The 19,795-nt window shown below is 48.2% G+C and overlaps 1 long non-coding RNA gene across 3 annotated transcripts in view; it reads left to right on the top strand.

Moving 5' to 3' along the window:
- The window catches only part of LOC116594948, a 101,233-nt gene that overhangs the window by 44,975 nt on the left and 36,463 nt on the right, over positions 1-19,795 (top strand). Inside the window, exon 5 of one of the 3 annotated variants that reach the window (XR_004287476.1) lies at positions 2,324-2,530. The exons of the other annotated variants lie outside the window; for them this stretch is intronic. This is a non-coding gene — a long non-coding RNA (uncharacterized LOC116594948). Of the gene's footprint in view, positions 1-2,323; positions 2,531-19,795 lie in introns of those variants that run through there. 3 annotated transcript variants of the gene reach the window in all.

The following is a 19,795-nucleotide window of genomic DNA, read 5'->3' as shown; positions in this document are numbered from 1 at the left end:
CCAGCTCCATGGGGAGTCTGGTTGTCCCTCTGACCTTCTCCCCTCTCATGCTCTCTCTCTCTCACTCTCTCACTCAAATAAATAAATAAAAAATATTAAAAAAAAGATATTATTCTGAGAAATAATGTACAGGCTTCAACAGATTGCCAACATAGTCTTTGGACAGAAAAGGTCAAGGAAGTGTGTTAGGTGGTTCAGAAAGGGGGCAGACAGCTGGAGTTACTGTTACTGTTACAGACACTTACTGTTGAGCCTGGGGGGAGAGGTTCTGGTCGGAGAGAAAAACAAGAATCCACCCTGGGATGCTACGACCCACGTGTCTGCACATTGGACCAGCCACTGCTGGTACACTCTGTTCCTGGGTACCCCTCAGGCCTGCCCTAGCCCCCCGAGCAGAAGACGGAGCTAGAAGGATGTAGGTCCTGGGGCCGTTGTTCAAGGCTGGTGGGCCTGGGTTTGGGAGACTGAGCTGGGGTGCTGACTATCTCATTGGTCCCAGAGTCTCCTTTTGGTGATTGAGCTGGCAAGTCTGAGATCAGAGCCAGGCTTTGGCCTGGACTGACTGCATCCCAGCTGTGGGACTCCTGAGCCTGGATTGCTATCTCTGGATTGCCATTCATTCAACTCACTTTGATTAAGCTCCACGCACTGTGTAGGAGGACAATGCCTCTTTCGTCGCCGAGGCGATCAGATGAGATGCCACGTCTGACAGCGCTCTGAAAATGGATCTTCTCCTTGAAGAAGTTTTCCTAAAAAAAATTATCCATCTCTTTTCGTTCTCAGTCAAGTCGCCCTTTGAAGAGAAGAGACTTGAGCCCATCCAAAAAGGGTCCAGGCTTGGGAGTTTGGTGCGCTGCTGGGCTGACCCTTCCAGTCTTTCTGATGGTGCAGTGTCAAGTGTCAGGACCAAATTCCAGTGGTTTCTACCAGATGAGACCAGTCTGCTGGATTCAATTAGGGCTGTCAGCCTGACTAACAGGGTGTGCATTTTTACTTATGCACTGAAGTACCCTGATAATTAAACTCATTCAAAGTCATGATGATTGGTTACTTAAGAGGCCCGAGTGATCACAAGTGAGGACTGTAATTTGAATGTACGTCACACTGTTTGGCTTAGCAGTGCAGCACGTTTGTCTATTGCAAAAAGGACAAAGGAAAAAAACATTCACATGTAGGAGGCAGAGCAGGAATGTTAGGGCAAGTGGGGCAAACCCTGCTGTGATCCAAAAGTCACCTCGAAGCATAAAGATAGCTCATTCTCTTGGTAGAACAAAGAGGGCACACCAACCCCTAAGAGCCAATAGAGTTCCAGCTCCCCTAGGTGAAGACCTCCAGGAGCCTAGATGCTAGGACATTGCTGATGATGGAAACCCTTGCTGGACCACACCTCTTCCGCGCCTACCTTCCAGCCCTGGCCACCAGCCCCACCAGCTGTAGAGATGGACGAAGGTGATGCTCTGGGACCAGATTCCTCAGATCCCACCTCTTCCACCCACTGGCTGGGTCACCAATGGCTAGTTGCTTAGCCTCTCTGGGCCTCAGTTTCTTTATCTGCAAAAATGGGGATATCAAGTCAATTTTACTGAAAATTAAGAAAGGGAATGATGATAAAGCACCTGGCCTACAGCAAATGCTAAATCTGTCTGAGTGGTTATTGATGTCATTGGAGGGGGCTGTAGGGCAGAAGCAAACTCATGAGGCCCTCTCTGGTTGGGCGATAGTCCTCTTCCCCTTTCTCCTCAGGCATCCCATCTTCTGCACCTATTGGCTCCCTCTCTCCATTCACGGCAAAATTTGAGCACATTCCTTTCTTGCCCGTCAGCTTAAAAACTTGGCTTCCATCCTCCCCAGGAACAGAACAAATGGATCTCTGCTTATGAGCGCTACAGGATTCTGATAGGAAAGTTGTCGGAATCTTGGGGCAAGATCAGGAAATGCCACCTGCTTATCTCAGTGCTTGGAAATTAGCATCAGTGAGAACAGGGGAGAGGAGGGACTTGGCCACTTTTTAAATTGAAGGGACCGTTGTACCTCTTGTGAGTGGTGAAGTTCTTGGATGACATGGCTAAACCTTTCTGAGCCCTGGGCTGACGTGGCTGGGCTAGCTCTTTGTCCACCACAAACCTCACTGTCCCCTTTCCACAGTGTGTCACTGAGCGGTGCCTGTCCAGCCAGAAATTCCTCATCCCACTGTACTTATATGGAAATTCATCCCACTTTCGAAGTCATCCCAGCCATATGACTCCTTCTCTCCAAAGGATTTTGAGTGGTAGTGAGGTGTGTCCCTTCTGAGCTGAGGCTCTCTTTCTGCTTCTCCTGGCAGGAGACAAAGGACTCCCAGGCCCCGAGGGATGACGGGGCCACAAAACAGAAGGTACCTGGGTCCCTAATCAACGAGTAGAGGAAAGCCACCTGTCAACCGGGAACACTTGCGTTGGCCTTTTAGGTGAGTGAGGAGTACCTTCCTAGTGGGCAAAGATGGTGACAATGTTGGGTTTGTTTGTTATAGCAGCTGGTGTCATAAGGACTAATAAAGCTGTCACAGGTAAGGTGGATGTCCTGGTTTGAAGTGCTCCACAAACTCAGGCTGCAAATACCCCATTCGTTGATTTGTTCACCTGCCCATTTGTATAAATGAATATTTATCGAGCACCTATTCTCAGGCCCTGTTCTGAGAGCTGGCAGGTACAATGATGGACAAGACCGACAATGACGAGGAGCAGGACAGACAAAGGCCCTGCTCTTATAAGGAATTTATAGGCTGTTCAGAGAGAATGCAAACAAATAAACTCATGGAAGTCACTTTAGAAAATGTTCAGGGCAACGAAGAAAGCCAAAGAGGGCAAGGTGATAGGAAATGGCGATATTTTGGTAGCAGGTCAGGGAAGGGCCGTTGGAGGAGGTGGCATTGGAGCTGGGACCTGGCTGGGGGGGAAGCATCTCCTTCCCCTCTTCCCATCCTGATGATGCTTCAGCCTCAGCAAATTACTTGCTCTTCTAGACCTTCCCTGGCACTTCCCTGCCTCCATGCTATTGGACCATCCTTCTCATACTGTGAACTGTGCCAGCTCATAGGCCCTACTCCCCATCGGCAGCTCCCAAGAAGAGGGGGAATCCTCTGGCAGAAGTAACAGCTCCCATCTGTGTGCCTACCTCTACGACAACCCCTGTGTTGTCTTCTATTTTTTTTTTTTTAATTCATCGATTCCTCCTAGCAGACTGTGACCTCTTACTCATTTGTCTTTGTATTCTAGACTGTTGCACAGTGCTGGGCACACAGTGGGGGCTCACTGAGTATTCGTGGTGTTGATTTGACAGGAAACCCACCAGAAATGATTATTTAGTTCTGTCAGGAGCCTGCACAATGCACTGTGTTTTGAAAGTGGCTTTTGTTCAGACTCGGTGTCTAGAACAGCAGCCCCTTTAACTATGTGCATATGGCGGCTGAGCCAATTTCAATTAGTATGTGCATAAATACTCATATTTCTCAGACACAAGGCAGAATCTCTGTTTTCTTGTTTCTTTCATTTTCTTTTTTTCTGGTTGCAAAATACATCCTCTCTTGTTCATGGTAAACCTGACAACACTTCTTCAGGTTGATGAAACCATCCATTAGATCCTCTACAAGGCGGGGACGTGAGGGTTTGGGATAGAGGTAGGATGAGATGCATTTCCATCTGTGAAGGCCTAGCCTCCCCCCCCACCCTTAAGTTTTTAAAAATTCTAATTAACATACAGTGCACTATTGGTTTCTGGAGTAGAATTCAGTGATTTGTCACTTACGTAGAACTCCCAGGGCTCAGCATAACAAGTGCCCTCCTTAATGCCCATCCCCCATCCACCTCCAGCCGTCACCCCTCAGTTTATTCTTTATCATTAAGAGTCTGTCATGGTTTGTTTTCCTCTTTCTTTTTCCTTCCTCCTCGTCTCATATGTTCATCTGTTTTGTTTTTTGAATTCCACATGTAAGTGGAATCATATGGTATTTGTCTTTCTCTGACTTGTTTTGCTTAGCCTAATATACTCTAGCTCCATCTGTGTCATTGCAAATGGCAAGGTTTCCTTCTTTTTGATGGCTAAGTAATATTCCCTTGTAGATGTACACACCACATCTTCTTTATCCATTCTTCTCTCAAAGGATATTTGGGCTCTCTCCACAGTTTGGTTATAGTGGACATTGCTGCTATAAACATCAGGGTGCATGTGCCCTTTCAAATCTGTATTTTTGTGTCCTTCTGGTAAATACCCAGTAGTGCAATTGCTGGATCACAGAGTAGCTCTAATTTCAACTTTCTGAGGAACCTCCGTTCTGTTTTCCAGAGTGGCTGTACCAGTTTGTGTTCCTATCAACAGTGTAAGAGGGTTCCCCTTTCTGCTTGTCCTTGAAGGCCTAAACTTTGATCTTCCTTCTTCAGACTCAAGTCAGACCGGCAACCAGAGGTACATGGGTGAAGATAAAATCATACTTGAGAAATCTTCTCTTTTTCTGATAAAGATCGATCTGTTGTCATTCCCTGGGGAACCTGCTGCAGGAAGGTGGGGAGGAAGAAGTGGGAGCTCTTATCTGGTGAGAACTCCAATCTCTAAAACTTCCCAGGTGTACAGAATGTCAACAAGATAGGTCACTGCTGTGGTGTAATTTATGCTTCTAGCCCCCATGGATCAGAGCAAGGCTAGACTTGACCCCAAACCCTATCTTTCCTGGGGTCTTCTTCCCTCCCTGCCTTCCAGGTTTCTCCTGAGTGCATTCCCTCAATGGATCCTATTCATCTGAATCCCTGGCATGGGTCCCACTCCCAGGGGCACTCACCCCCAGATATCTGCTTTGTGCCAGGTGCCATGGTAGGTCCTCACAGCCAAGGCTTAAGGAGGGAATGCCCCACCTTGCCTCCTGGCCACAGAGAGGGCTTCCAGGCTCCTCTGAACCCCTTCGATGGTTTGGAAACTCAACTTGCCAGACTTAATATTCACTGGGCTATCTCTTGCTAGTGAGTGAGCTTACTGTGTGGCAGTGAGCCAGGTCTCTGCTTTGCCTGCGATGGGCAGGTAGGGACTGGTCATCCAGGCCCATATGACTGCCTGGTGGGTTTCATGGCCCTGGGTCTGTTCTGAAGACCTGGTCATGTAGCTTTCTTCCTATGGGAAGCATACTCATTCCAAGACAGAAATCTGGGTGCAGGAGGTAGGGGGTCTTACTTGGAACTCTGGACTTCTCTGTGTTCTCCAGTATCTCCTTTTCTAGAGATCTTTGCCCTGAACTCTACACGTTTATTGCAGCCAGGACTCTGTCTCTTGCCTGTTTGTGGATTCTCTAGCAGTTTGTGGATTTCTCAGCAGAAAGCCAGAGGGAGAAGAGGAGTGAGTGGTAGGGTTTAAGCAACCAAGCCCTATCCTGAACGCCTAACAAAACCCTACAAAATAAATATGATTTCCCATTTGACGGCCAATAAGCCTGACTCACTGAAGCTTAGGAAGTTTAGATGGCTCAAGGACGCAATTAATATTGTCTGAGCTGGGATTTGAACCTTGGATGGTCTGACTCCTAAGTTCAGGCTTTTTCACCCACCACAGAGGTTGACAAATTACAGGTAAAATTCTGAGTTATTAGAAGACAGCCCTGCTTCCTCAGTTTATGTTGTGTTATGGCCGTCCATGTGCTGTGGCAGTGGAGATGAGAGGTGCGGCAGGGACCATTCGGCTTATGAAGCCTAAAGTATCTGCTACCAGGAACATTCCAGATTGCTGACCCCTCGTCGACACTCTACTCCCTTAGGGAGTGTTCTTTTTATAATCCAGGGACCTCAAGACAATGAGGGATGGAAAGATATGTGATCTTAAAATCAGAAGACCTGGGTACCATTCTGGCTGTGCAAACCCTAGTCAGGTCTTGATCATCTCTTAACCTTGACTTATTTGTGGAGATAAGAATAGCTGTGATATAGTTTTGTCTTGAGGGTCAAATCAACTAACAATGATAATGATTTCAGTTAAGGATTACTGAGTGCTTACTATATGCCAACAGTGTACATACAGACACTGTCTCTTTTGATCCTTGCAAGTGCCCGGCACATGGCGGACACACAGCAAGAACTTGTTGGACAGTTAAGTACTGTTATTCCCACTTCTCAGATGAGGAAGCTGAGGTCCAGAGAAGTGAAGTGACTTCCTCAGAGCTTGGCTGCTTGTGACAGTAGAAGCTTGGGTTCACAACAGGTATGAGGCAGGAAGGATCATGAAGGGCCGTGTTTTTGTGCTGGGGACAGGGTTTTTCCTCCTCCTGAGAAGACCTGTGACTTGGGGGAGGGCTGGTTTCCACTGGAGGTGGTGAAGATTGCTTCCTCTCAGCTTCTCCTCCTTGGTGGAAATTCCGCAACTTAATCAGATTCTATTCTGTCCTCTCAGTTCCCCCTGCATTTTCTAGTGACTGGGCTTGTCAGCAAACCCATCATCTTCTTGTTGATGTGCGTCAGCAAAACAAAGATTAGCTGCTTCAGAAAAGTGAACACTTGGGAGTCATAATTACGAGACTCGCTTTTAGTTTTGGGTCCGTTTGAATGAGTTTGAGCCACATGCATGACAGACAGCAGGCTTGAAAACCTTTCTCGTTGAAGCACTGGTTATTTTGGTCATAGGAAACGAGGTGGAACAGTGACTCCACCTTCACAGGGCAGACAAAGCTACCCCTACTCACCTGCTGCCCTTTACCTCTGTGGACACTTAGAGATAGATAAGCTGAATTCCCGAGAACGGCTCAGGAATGTTGTCACTTCCATGAGAAAAGCATTTTGGTTCTAGGAAAAGGGGAAAGAATTGAGTTGATTGGGGGAAAGGTCATTGCCTTGGTTTGGGTCTCCCTGGAAGCAGGCTCTGAGACATGGGTTGGAAAGCAAGTGCTCTGTTTGGGATGGGATTCCAGGAAACACTGGCAGGAAACAGTGGGAAGTGAGAGAGGAGGGAAGGAAGCCTATAGAGGGTGTCTTCTCAAGCACATTATCACCATGGGCAAATGAAGATGAATTCCACTGGGAGCTCGGAGAGCCGGAGCAGAAACACATTTCAGAGTTACCTTCTCAAAGGATGAGGGAGCTGGGGTTTTCACAGACTAAATCCCATCAGTCACTAGTTGAGGTCTGACATTTTTAGGTTGCTTTGCTGGTAGACCACAAAGATAGAAGTTGGATGCTATGTCCTAAGAGGGTAGAGCTCAAGGAGATATGGTGGGCCACCTACAGAATCTGCCACAATGTCTGGGTCTGAAATCAGACTGCCTGAGTTCTGACCTCAGATTCTCCTTCCTATTTGCTGTGTGACCTTGGGCAAGTTACTTAACCTCTCTAGTCTTTATCTGTGAGTTAAGAAATATTCATTTGTGGGGCGCCTGGGTGGCTCAGTGGGTTAAAGCCTCAGCCTTCAGCTCAGGTCATGATCCCAGGGTCCTGGGATTGAGCCCTACATTGGGCTCTCTGCTCAGCGGGGAGCCGGCTTCCTCCTCTCTCTCTCTCTGCCTGCCTCTCTGCCTACTTGTGATCTCTGTCTGTCAAATAAATAAATAAAATCTTAAAAAAAATATTCATTTGCTAGGTTATGGTGAAGATGGAAGGAGATAAGGCATGCAAGACACTTACAGGGCACCTGGCATAAAGCAAACACCCAATAGATCTTAGCTATTATTATTATTAATTAGTATATTTGTTCTATGAAAATTGGTTGAGGAACCTTCAGGCCTAGAAGATGTTATTGGATGAAAGGGTCAAGGAACAATGACCAAGAGCTATGTGATATAGAATAAAAACATAAATAGATAAAGCCCCTGGGGGTCAGTCCTTATAGAAGTGGGTTGTTTTGAGAATGGTAAACAGGAAGCAGCCATGGAAGAAAGGGTAGTGGAGGCAGGCCACATTCGGCTCAAATGTATTCTTTTTCCTGCCTACAGTGTGGAGATCTATGCACCTCCTTTTTTCATAGGGACGAAGAACCCCACCTCTGGAATCTTTCGGGTTGCAAGGAGCCACAGTGGTAATTAGGGATAGAATTAGTTGCAGTAGCAATTGGAACATAGAAGTCATTACTCAAGAACTTCAAAGATATGAAATTGAACTCCAAAGACAACAATCTGTCGGCGGGAGTTAGCATTGCCTATTGAGGGTGAACTTGTAAACTCTTGAGCTGCCTTTCAGATCTTAGCTTGCTCGTAGTCTTCTATACAGTTAATGGTGCCCATTTAGCTTGCATTAAAAGCTTCTGTACCCATGGGCTGAACTTGTAGGTGTAGCAAACTGAGTCGTGTACTAGGGCGTGATGTTCAAGATGAGGGAAAAGAGCTGGGACGAAGGTCATTACCATGGTAACAATGGGTCACACTCACTGAAAGCTTTCTAGGTGCCAAACCACATGCAAAATGCTTCACAAAATTTTTCCTTCTCTTCATAATCAAAGGAGGTGTCTCTACTATGACACTCTGCATGTCTTCCTTCCACAGGGCATATTAAAATGCCCTTTCTTTGTACCCAGTGGCTTTCTCAAGGGCCTTTTCTCCAGCTGGCCTTTCATCACAGACCCCCCAGGAGCATTCAGAGGTGCTAGGCTGGAGAAGGAGGAGGCATTCTCTTCACCCAGCTTTGGGTCCTGCTCTCTTTCCCAAAGAGTCAATGTGCCCTACCGGGGTGGGAAGCACTAACTCATTGTCATGGGCAAATCTGAGGCAGGGGGAGGGCCATTTTGTTTCTGGGTTCAGCAACCCTCCTAGTGGTTAGCAGACAGTAGCATAATGGCCAGCCAGTGTGAAACTGTGCAAATTGCCTCATAAATAACTCGTAATGCACAGGCAACAGGGAGAGACCATAGCTTATGGATAAATGACTCCCTGCCATTTCGGGGTATTAAACCAGGGCTAATCCAGACCTCTCCATGGGGATTCATTAACTGCTATGGGTTTCCTGCATGCAGACCTGCTGGGACGTGGGCACCTCACTTGGCACTTCTCTCGGCATTGCGGTGGGGGCAACAGACTTCTGATCGGGGCCATTAGGAGGGGAGAGTAAGTACCTTTAACAAACAAGCTGGGGGGAGCCCTGCGGGAGCAGCACATTTTCTCCAGAGAACTCACTTTCTGAGGAAGTCTCTTTGTGGGGTAGAGGAAAACATAACAATAACAGCTAACATTTATTGGGTGCTTACTCTGTGCCAGACACTGTACTAAGTCTTCTCACACATTAGCTCATGTAATTCCCACAAAAATCCCATTAAGTAGATACTATTATTTGTCTGTTTTTATAGAGGAAGGAGCTAAGGCTCGAGGAGGCTTAGTTAACTCGCTTTAGGTAATGCAGCCAGTGTCTGGTGGGTGGGTTAGTTAGCTTTGCTATGTTGTGTTAACAAATGAGCCTTAAAGCTCAGTGGTTTAAAATAATAGGATTTTTTTCACTCCAGTCCTAATGCCACTCATAGATCAGGTGTCCTACTCTATCTGTCTTTATCCCAGCATTTAGGCTGAAAGTGTAGCCCCTATTTGGGACCAGCTATTACTGTGGGAGATGAAAAGCAAAAGAAAACTGGTAGTGGGACGCCTGGGTGGCTCAGTTGGTTAAGCAGCTGCCTTCCGCTCAGGTCATGATCCCAGCGTCCTGGGATCGAGTCCCACGTCGGGCTCCTTGCTCAGCAGGGAGCCTGCTTCTCCCTCTGCCTCTGCCTGCCATTCTGTCTGCCTGTGCTCGCTCTCTCCCCCTCTCTCTCTGATAAATAAATAAAATCTTAAAAAAAAAAAAAAGAAAACTGGTAGAGCCAGCCGGGGCTGTTAACGCTTCTGCTTAGAATGGACACAAATCACGTCTCCCATTTCATTGGCTAAAGAAGGTCACGTGACCCTGGACGTTTACTCCTCCCGAGGAGGGGGGAGATACTTGATTCTCTTACAGGGAGGCAAAGAATAGAGAATCATGTAATCCACACAGGTGGTTGAATTGGGATCTCTGTGAGTATTTATTTTGTGCTTTTTAAAAGAATTAAAAAAATTTTTTTAAAATTTCTTTTCAGTGTTCCAGAATTCATTTTTAATGCACCACACCCAGAGCTCCATGCAATACGTACCCCCCATAATACCCCCCACCAGGCTCACCCAACCTCCCACCCTCCCCTCCCCTCCCCTCCCCAAACCTCAGCGTGCTTGTAATCTCTGACTTCATGGATTTGGAGTTGAGAGGCCTGGACTTGGGTTGTGGCTCAGCACTGAGAAGCTGTGTGACTAAGAGCAGGTCTCCTCCCCTCGCTGGTGTCCCTGTTAGTCAGACACCTTCAGAAGTAGACCCGGAGACAAAGACTTGAGTGCCAGTAGTTTATTTGGGGAGGTCCCAAATAAGGTCCCAGAAAGCCCCAGCGAGGGTGGGAAAGTAAGATAGGAAAAGAAGGGAAGTCAGTAAGGGTGTGTTATCGAGCAGGCGACCCTCAGAGCAGCCGAGACCTAATTCTGCTGAGAGACGCACACCTGGTGGGTGGGTGAGGGAACTCCTTCCTCTGAGTTATCTCACCTGAGGCGGGGAGACCTGGGCTGTTGATGTGCTAGCTCCCAGGCTGTCATTGGTTGAGGGCTATTTCTGGGGTCATTTTGGCTCTCCTGCTGCCCGAATAAAGCCTTTGGGCAGAATTCTGTGTTTGGAATAAGCATCCCTTTGTGTGCCGAGGTGAGCTAAAATCCCTGTCTAAACAGTGAGCAGTGGTGCCTAGAAAAGCTTTAAGGTTTTTGCTTTTAGTCACCTGTGCCCACAGCCCTGTCCAGCCCTGGGCCAGGACCTCGGCGGTCTGGCCGAATGTGGGGGTAATGGGCATTTGCATTTCCCCTGCAGCCTCCTGTGACGCACCCTGACCCCTAGGGCTCTCCTCCTCCCCTTTCCACTGTGAAACACTCTTTGCTTGGCAGGATGCTCTGTCTCCTGCCCTTCGTCACCCTGTGTGCTGCGACTCTTGGTGCCTCCTCGAGCGGAGGGAGCTCTTTTCCCCCACATACCATGCTTTCCGTGGTCACAGGGAGGCAGCAGCCATGATCTGCCTGGTTCCCGCCGCTGCTTGCAAACCAGGCTCTCCCATTCTATGCAAGATGCCCTTTGGCTTTGAAGCCCTTGGGTAGCACTCTCCCACCCCCTTGGCTCTCCTCCTCCATTAGCCAACGCCCCTCTCCTGCCCCCAAGCTCCATCCACCTAAGGCTGGCTCCCAGCCTTTCTTCCCCATCTGAACCGTCACCCTGGGCCTCCCCCGGTCTCCAAGGTTAATGCCTTCCACACCTGGAGTTTTTGCACCCATGCCCTGCCTAGCTCAGGCCGCCTACACCTCCCACCAGGACGACGCAAATAGCCCCCTTACCGGTCTCCTTCTGCATGAAGCCACTTGCCCATTTCCTACTGACTCTCAGACCCTGCCTCAGTGTTTGCCTTCCTGTTCATCCCCACTTTGGTTAGAATGACCTCTCTAAAAGTAGGTAGGGAAGTGAGCAAAGGATAGTGGTTAAGAGTGGGGACTCCAGAGGCGGACTGACTGGGTTAAAATCCTCTATCTGCCACTTAGGGAGTTTGGGCAAGCCACTGACCCAGTCTGTGCCTCCGTTTCCTCATCTGCCAGCTGGACCTACTTACAGGATTGTTGCAGTCATATGTGACTTGACATCCCTTACGTGGGTAGAACACCACTGGGCTTGCTAAACAAACCAAGTCTGAGGATGATGCCTTCTCCCTGCCTCAAAGCCTCCAGCCTCCCTCCCAGTCACCACAGAGCAGAGTCGGAGCTGACCAGTCTGGCTCTTGGGGCTCTGGGTGATTGGCCTCCCTTTTCAAAATCAACCCCCTCAGTGCTTTAAACCCACATTTTATGATCTGTTTATCATGTAAGTCTTTGGGCATGCTGATCCCTGCCTTGTCCACTTGCCCATTTCCTACTGACTCTCAGACCCACCTCAGGCTTTGCCTCCCTTAGAAAGCTACCAAGTCTGTTCTAATAGAGAGATAATTGCCTTCCTCCTGGTAGTGACTGGGCCATACCCCTATTTTAGGGCCAGGACCAGGGCAAGGAAGGTGGGAAACGTGCCTCACGGGAAAAATTGAAGGGAGTTTCAAAAAACTCAATAATCAAGATAGAGAATATTTGAATATTGGACAAAAATTGAAATGGCTGCCATAGATCTATGTTGAACAAAATATCAAAATTTAAAATAAATAAATGATTTTTAAAAAAGATTTTAGTTATTTATTTGACAGAGAGCACAAGCGGCAGGCAGAGGGAGAGGGAGAAGCAGGCTCTTGGCTGAGCAGGGAGCCTGATACGGGGCTCAATCCCAGGATCCTGGGATCATGACCTGAGCCAAAGGCAGATGCTTAATTGACTGAGCCACCCAGGCGTCCCTTGAATTTTTTTTTTTTTTTAAATATAGCATTCAAGAGGGCCTCGTGATTTCTCTGGGTTTTTTTTTTCCCCCCTATGGTATAGCAGGTAAAACAGACCGTCATGCACAGGCTAATGCCCCTCTTCTGGGCCCCTTCTACTTCCATGCATCCTAAAGAATTTTTCTTTGTAGCAGGGTCCACGGTCAGACCTAAACTATGATGTGAATGGCGACCCCTGGAGTTGAGCAGTGCCCAGGCTGTCCAGCCGTACATAGCAGCCGTGTCCTGAGAGATTAAGTCTGGCTGAGCAAGGGCTGCAGCAAAATGGAGGAAGGGAGATAGATTTGCACATGGGAGCTGGAGGGCCAGAGGGAGGGAGGCTCCCAGCCTCCTCAGCTCCCCTTCTCCAGCAGCTGCCCCGCGTTTGGCAAATCCAAGTCCTGCCCCAGGCCCCTCAGTCTTGTGGCCCTGGAGGCCTTGTGGGTATCTCCCTGAGCATGGGATCTGCTCCTGGTTTCCTGACTTCACAGACTGTGATGGCTAACTCGTTCTTAATTCTCAGTCTGGCAAGGCAGTATAGGTGAAGACGGCTGCCAGGGTTCAAAATCCCAGTGGTATCTCTCACTTGCCACACAACTTTGGGCAAGGAACTTAACCTCTCTGTGCCTCGGTTCTCCGGTCGTAAGATGGGCCTGGAGCTAGGTTGGTAGAGGGCTGCACTGGGCCAGAGTGCGGGAAGGCACGGTGGTGTGTGCTGCACGTGAGCACGGTATCAGTGTTCTTCTCCTTCCTTTCATTTTGGCTGCCCGAGGCCCTGATGCGAGGCTGGCTGTCGCAGCACCTGCACCCAGGCTGAGCCTCCTGCTTCTTGTCCGCGAGCACCGTGCAGCTCCCAGCTCCGTCTCTGTTCTTCGAAGGGCTTGCTGTGCTGGAGAAATGTCCTCGGGCAGGAAGCAGGTCTGCCGACTCCATCCCCCATGCTTCTGCACCCCCCCTTACCAGGGCTCTCTCTGAGCCTTTCGCTCCTCGTTCAGCCTCATCAACGCTTTATTATAAAATCCTTCTCCAGCTCTCTGTCCAGAGTCATCGTAATTATAATCACTGCTGTAATCACATCCAACTTCTTAGCCCCCCACCGAGGTGTGAAAGCATCACCGGCCTAAGAGGCCCGTCTGTCCCACCTCGGCACCCTGGGAACAGTGTGGCTGTCCCCTGCCCCCACCCTATCCTTCCCCCTGTGGTTGTGTTTGTGGGGCCTTGCCCTCACCCTCCGAGATGCCTCCTTTCTTCACATTCTCTGTCCCCAACCTTGGCCCCCTGGGACAATGGTGCCCGTAGGGCCTGGCGCTGCACTGTCAAACCCTCTGCCCCTTGGGTGGGCCTGCGTTGAGGAATGTGGACGGGTGTCACACCAGGTGGGGGACGACAGGTTTTCTCATCCTTCTGTGACGATCTTAGGGCGTTTCTCCTGCTGTTCCTGACATGGGTGCTGACTGGAGATGTGAAAAGCAGACAGGGCTGCTGATGGGGGGGATAGGGTGGGTCTCCCTTGGGTCCCGGGGAGGAGGTGAGATCCCTGTGGCGGGAGAACATGTTCTGCCTTCACGCCACAGAATGGGGTGTGCTGGCATTTCCGGGGTGTCCAGACAGTGCTGCATCTCCAGGGTCTCTGCCCTTTGAAGGACTTTGCCCGCTGTTAGGGGCTGAACTGTGTCCCCTCCAAATTCATGTGCTGAATTCCAGACCCCCAGGACCTCAGAATGTGGCCGTTTGGAGATAGGGCCTTAAAGAGGTAACAGAGTTAAAATATGGCTCATGTGGGGAGCCCTCCTCTGGGGACTGGTGTGTTTATAAGAGGCAGTTAGGACACGGCACCAAAACACTTGGCCTTCCATCTAAGACTTCTAGTGCCCAGAACTGGTTGGAACACAGATTTCTATTGTGTAAGCCCCCTGGTCTCTGGTACATTGTTACGGCAGCCCTAGTGGACAAATACACCTGCTTTTTGCCCATTTCCCTTTGGGCAGGTAGGAGCAAGGGGCCAAGTGGGTTAAGTGTTGGCTGCAGGGAGATTTTTCCGCTGGCCGGCCCACCCAGACCACTCAGGATGCCCTCTTGTGGCAGAGGGTTATCTGGGAGGCAAATTAGCCATTTCTTGCTTGTAGAGCTCATTAGCAATTCTTTTTCAATTCTATTCTCTGTGCAGGGCGCTGCGCCCTCCTGGCCAGCATTGTCTGTTTCATATTAACGATCCAGTGAGGCAAGTTCTATTTACGGCCTCATTTTCTGGAGAAGGAAACTAAAGCTTACAGAGGTTCAATAGCATCCCCAAGACCACCTTGGCAGGGAGTGGCAGGGCTGGTATGTGAAGCCAGCGTTGTGTCCTGCTGAGCAGGGACTACATCATTGGGACTTGGAGAAGTCCTGGAGGTCACTCCTGCTTCCCACAAAAAACTCCTTTTCGATGTTCTGTCTATGTAACTTTGCTTTTCTTTCACGGGCCCCCTGAAGGGGAAACCTCACCGAAACCCTGGAAGATGCTGGGAGCAAGAGGTGGGTGGCCCAGGGGCCTGTGTATTGGCATGTGGCCAGCGGTCAGGGACCAAGGTTCTCCCCCATTTGTAGACAGTGCTATGCTGGTGGCTTTAGCCGTGTGGGGCCCTTCCATATGCAGTGGCTCTAATCCAGTGTGGCTTCTGGCCAAGGACAGAGGTCAGTGTCCGTGGCTTTGCCAGCCTAGAAGTCTCTAGAGCAGGAGGTCACTGGGACAGCTGGGTGTGATGTCCCGGGTGGTGAGATTGTCACCCATTTTTATTCTCAGCCTGCTGTGGCCTGGAATTTTGGCAAATATTAATAACGGCTGTAAAAACAGCTCCTTGAGCATTTGCTCCGTACTTAGCATGCCCCCAGGCAATGTGTTAATGTTTCTGGTACTAAGTCATTTAATCCTAACAGTGCTGTGCTGGGAGAGTTATTACCAGCCTCCTTTCAGAGGAGCTTAGAGAGATTTAAGTAACTTGTACAAGGTCACTGACCCGAGAAGTGAGGAAACGTCCCCATAAAACCAGTGTCTATCTTGAAAGTTCATGAGTGCAGCTGCCGGCCACACCTGTCCGTGACTATGAACCTGAATGCTGGACTCCGGGTGTGGGTGGGCTCACGGCTCCAACGATAGGAATACACCTACCGTGGGCCATATCATGCGGTTCATGCAGTCTAATCATTATAACAAGGCTCACAAAAGCTAACGAGAGGCAGGTAGTGACAGCCTCATTTTGCAGAGGAAGAAACTAAGACAGGACACGCCACTTGCTCATAATTACGTGCGGTGACCAGCACAGCTGGCGTTCGGCCTCGGGCTGTCTGACTCAAAAGCCCCCTCTCCTCCTCTCAGCCTCGTGTGATGGAAACAGCAGGGAGGGCATCCTCAGGGAGGTTTGCCAGGAGCCCCCCATCACCTGATTTCTTTCAGCTGCTTTCTAAAAGACCAAAGGCAGGGTCCGGGCATCCTGCCTGTGCCGTGGGCAGAGGGCTTCCCATGGCAGCCCTGAGAGCCTACACCCAGCCCACACGTGGGAGGGCTGAGCTGCTTCCCTCTCCGCTTTATTGATGTGGAGTGAGTTGAAGGTTATTGCAATGAATAATAAATGAGCTATCATAGCGAAGCCGATTATTCCGAAGTGTTACCGATGTTTGTGCTGATAAAAATGAATAAATGGCTAAGTGTTTGCAGGGAATGGAAGAGAAAAGGCATAAAGAGGAAATTCATATGTGCCTCTGATAGTTAGAAACAATGAGTCTTGAAACAGAGGCAATCAAGGAATGGGATAAAGCAGCTTTGTGATTTGTTATGTAGGGAAAATAATGACAGAATCTTTCATCTTTGGCCATGTTGGCTGCAAAGTGGAAATAGACATTGGCTTTGAACAGAGAAGATAAGAGACCAAGAGGAAAATAAAGTTCAGAACAGTGAACACGAGAGCCAAATTGTTGCTTCGTTTTTCTCATAGACCAAAGACATATAGAGGAAGGACACAGATGTGGCCGTGACGTCTTTGCACATAGAGAAGAGGGCTCCCCTGGCCCTGAATGTGAGGCAGGGTTACTTTCAGGTTGAGGAGCCAAGGTCCTCCACAAGGCAGGGGGATTGTGAGAAGTCAGACTCAGTGGATGGGGTCAATCAGCCATGGAAAGTCTTTTTGTACTGATCACCCTTGTCCAACTGTTTGCACCTTTTCCCTCTGCTGAGACACCTTCCCAGGGTCCTTCCCGTCAAACTGGCCACAGCTCTTTTTCTTTCTTTACTGCTCAGAAAAGCGTACCAGAATCCAGGAGAGTGTGGATGGGCTATGTCTGCGGTTCCCAAACTGTGTGCCAAGGTGCCATGGAGCCCCACCGCAAACCCAGAGGGGTGCCTGGTGGATATTTTAAACATGTTGAGGGAAACTTCAGCGTCCTTTGGACATCGTGCTACCAGCTCAAGGTAATTCACAGTTTCAACATTAGGTTGCGCTACTCTCCTTTTGATGACGTCATATCTTTGCAAAACTGGGTTTGCAATTATTACTGTGATAAGAATCGGGTCTGGTGTGGAAATCGGTGTGAGTGGGCAATGAGGGTGGTGGGTGTCCAGTTTGATCCCAAGGTTGGAGAAGTCATACAGTGCTCAACAGGTACACACACCCTGTTGCTAAGTAATTATAGTTATTTAGAGTAAAATAAAAAATGTGTTTTCTGTCCATTTTTGTGGATTATTTAAAAAAAAAATCACTTACTGGGGTGCATGGGTGGCTCCGTGGGTTAAAGCCTCTGCCTTTGGCTCAGGTCATGATTCCGGGGTCCTGGGATCAGGCCTCACATCTGGCTCTCTGCTCAGTGGGGAGCCTGCTTCCCTCCACCACCACTCCCCCCACCCCCCACCCCCCGCCTGCCTCTCTGCCTACTTGTGATCTTTGTCAAATAAATAATAAAATTAAAAAAATCTTTAAAAAAATCACCTACTAACACAGTTACGTGAGGACATAAATAGTTATTAATTTATTAGAACCTAACTACTCGGAAAACTTGATTGGTAGGTACTTCTGTTGGCTTGGCCATCTCAAGGAAAAGACTGCAGAGACACTAAGAATTCTGCAGACAGACACTTTGGGGACATGTGTGTTAAGTATCAGTCAGGTCCTAGTGGGAAGCCAATGGCACCCTCCAGCTGGGTAATTTGAAGAGTTTAAGAAAAGAATTCTTTCTGAAGGTGTGGACAACATATGGAGAGATCACAAGGAATAGGCCGTATCTTGGGGTTAGTGCTGGGGGGGGGGGAAGGGGTGGGGGTGAAGGTGTGGAAGGAAGAACTACAACCTGTAGAGAGAGCTGTGGGGACAGTGAACATGAACTTCAGCCGAGCAACATGGTCAGCTTCAGCCCTCTGCATGGAGGAACCACCAATGTGCTCCGTCTCACAGAATTCAATCGGTAATGCTGGTCTGGCAAAGCCTCCTTGTGCCAGCGGTGCTCAAACTATGCCTGCAGGGAATCTCAGCTGATCACATCCTTTCGACACTAAAATCACCTCACAGTGGTCTTTTCTAAGCTCACCAATAACATCAAGGTCTCGGACTAGAACTTGCTCCTTTTTAAGTTTTTCCTCCCATACATTTTCTATAAACTGAGCCCCAAATGAATGAACAATAAATATTAATGAGAAATTTTAAAATGGGGTTTTTTAAAAGGAGCATTTTATGTATTGTTATTTTTTTGAGATGCAGAAACCTACATGCATATAATATAGTCATATTTTCTGCCAGTAAAATTGTTCTTGACTCATGTGACAGAATTAAGTACATCCATTTTTTTTTTCCCATGGGGTTATGCAGAAAGCATACCCTCTTCCCCATGTCTGGATGAATGTGAAACTGTTTTGATAGAAAATTTGCATATGGTATAAGATTTAAGTTCTAGAACACTGTATCACTACTAACGTCGTCTTCCCCCTCCTCATCATTATTGCATCATCTCTTTGCAAGGGAATCCTTATGTGTCCTCTCCATATTCTTCATTACATTAGTTTAAACGGTGGTTTTTATAGTGAGGCCCCTGGACCAGGAGCAAATGCAAAAGCATTCCTTGCTTGCAGGCTATAAAAAAAACAGGTGGCAGGACAGATTGGGCCTGTGACCTTTAGTTTTCTGACCCCTGTACTAGACCATGACCTCTTGAAGGCAGAGGGAATCTGTTTTGCTCACTAGCATACACTCAGCACCCAGCACAGTGCCTGATACATGGTGGCCACTCCAAAAAAAAAAAAAAAATTCTGTTGAGGGGTGCCTGGTGGCTCAGTTGGTTGACTCTGACTCTTGATTTTGGCTCAGGTCATGATCTCAGGGTGGTGGGGTCCAACACCATGTTGGACTCCGTGCTTAGGGTGGGAGTCTGTTTGAGGCTTTCTCTCCCTCTCTCTCTGTCCCTCCCCCTCCCTGTCCCATTCTCTCTCTCTCTGAAGTAAATAAATAAATCTTAAAAAAATGTCTGTCGAATGTTTGAAAAATGGCTAAATGAATATGGTCTGTTCTCCTTTGTTTCCTCTTTTCTAAATTTGTGCAGAAAAACCGAGGCAAGGACGTTAAGAAGGTGTAATCAGAAGGTATTCAATGCCTTCTCTTATCTACATTTTAAGTAGAAACTTAATTTTAATTCTTCTTATTTTAGTGAATGGAAAGATTAAACAGGAGTTTCCTATAAGGGAGTGCGTGGGTGGCTCCATCGGTTAAGTGTCTGTCTTCAGCTCAGGTGATGATCACAGGATCCTGGGATCAAGTCCTGTGTGGGGCTCCCTGCTCAGCAGGGAGTCTGCTTCTCCCTCTCCCTCTGCCCCTCCCTCCACTTGTGCTCTCTCTCACTCTCTCTCAAATAAATGAAATCTTTAAAAAAGTTTCCTTTAAGGATTTTATTGTCAATCTGTTAGGAAGCTCTGAAACTCTAGATCCGGAGCTCAAATATGCCAGTGTCTTTAAAAACCTAATAGTGCATCCAGAATTATAAAATTGTTTTGTATTTAAACCCAGAGGCAATTTTAAGGTTAGATTAAGCATGATGGTTTATCTTTGAGTTTGTAAAAGTGTGTTCATAATACTAAGAATTCTGTGGTTTTACATGTTCTAAGTTGTGAATTTTTTTTTTAAAGATTTTTATTTATTTGAGAGAGAGACGGTGAGAGAGAGCAGGAGAGGCAAGAAGATCAGAGGGAGAAGCAGACACCCCGTGGAGCTGGGACTCCCCCATGGATGCGGGACTTGATCCCAGGCCTCCGGGACGGTGACCTGAGCCGAAAGCAGTTGCTTAACCAACTGAGCCACCCAGGCTCCCTGTGAATTATTTTTTAAGTATATGATAACTCGATATGAGTAGTTGGTATTGGGATGGGGTTGCAGTTTCC

The sequence above is a fragment of the Mustela erminea genome, chromosome 7, assembly GCF_009829155.1.
Source record: "Mustela erminea isolate mMusErm1 chromosome 7, mMusErm1.Pri, whole genome shotgun sequence".
NCBI classification, from domain to species: Eukaryota; Metazoa; Chordata; class Mammalia; order Carnivora; family Mustelidae; genus Mustela; species Mustela erminea.
The sequence above is the reverse complement of the archived record's forward strand: the minus strand, read 5'-3'. Positions and strand labels throughout refer to the sequence as shown.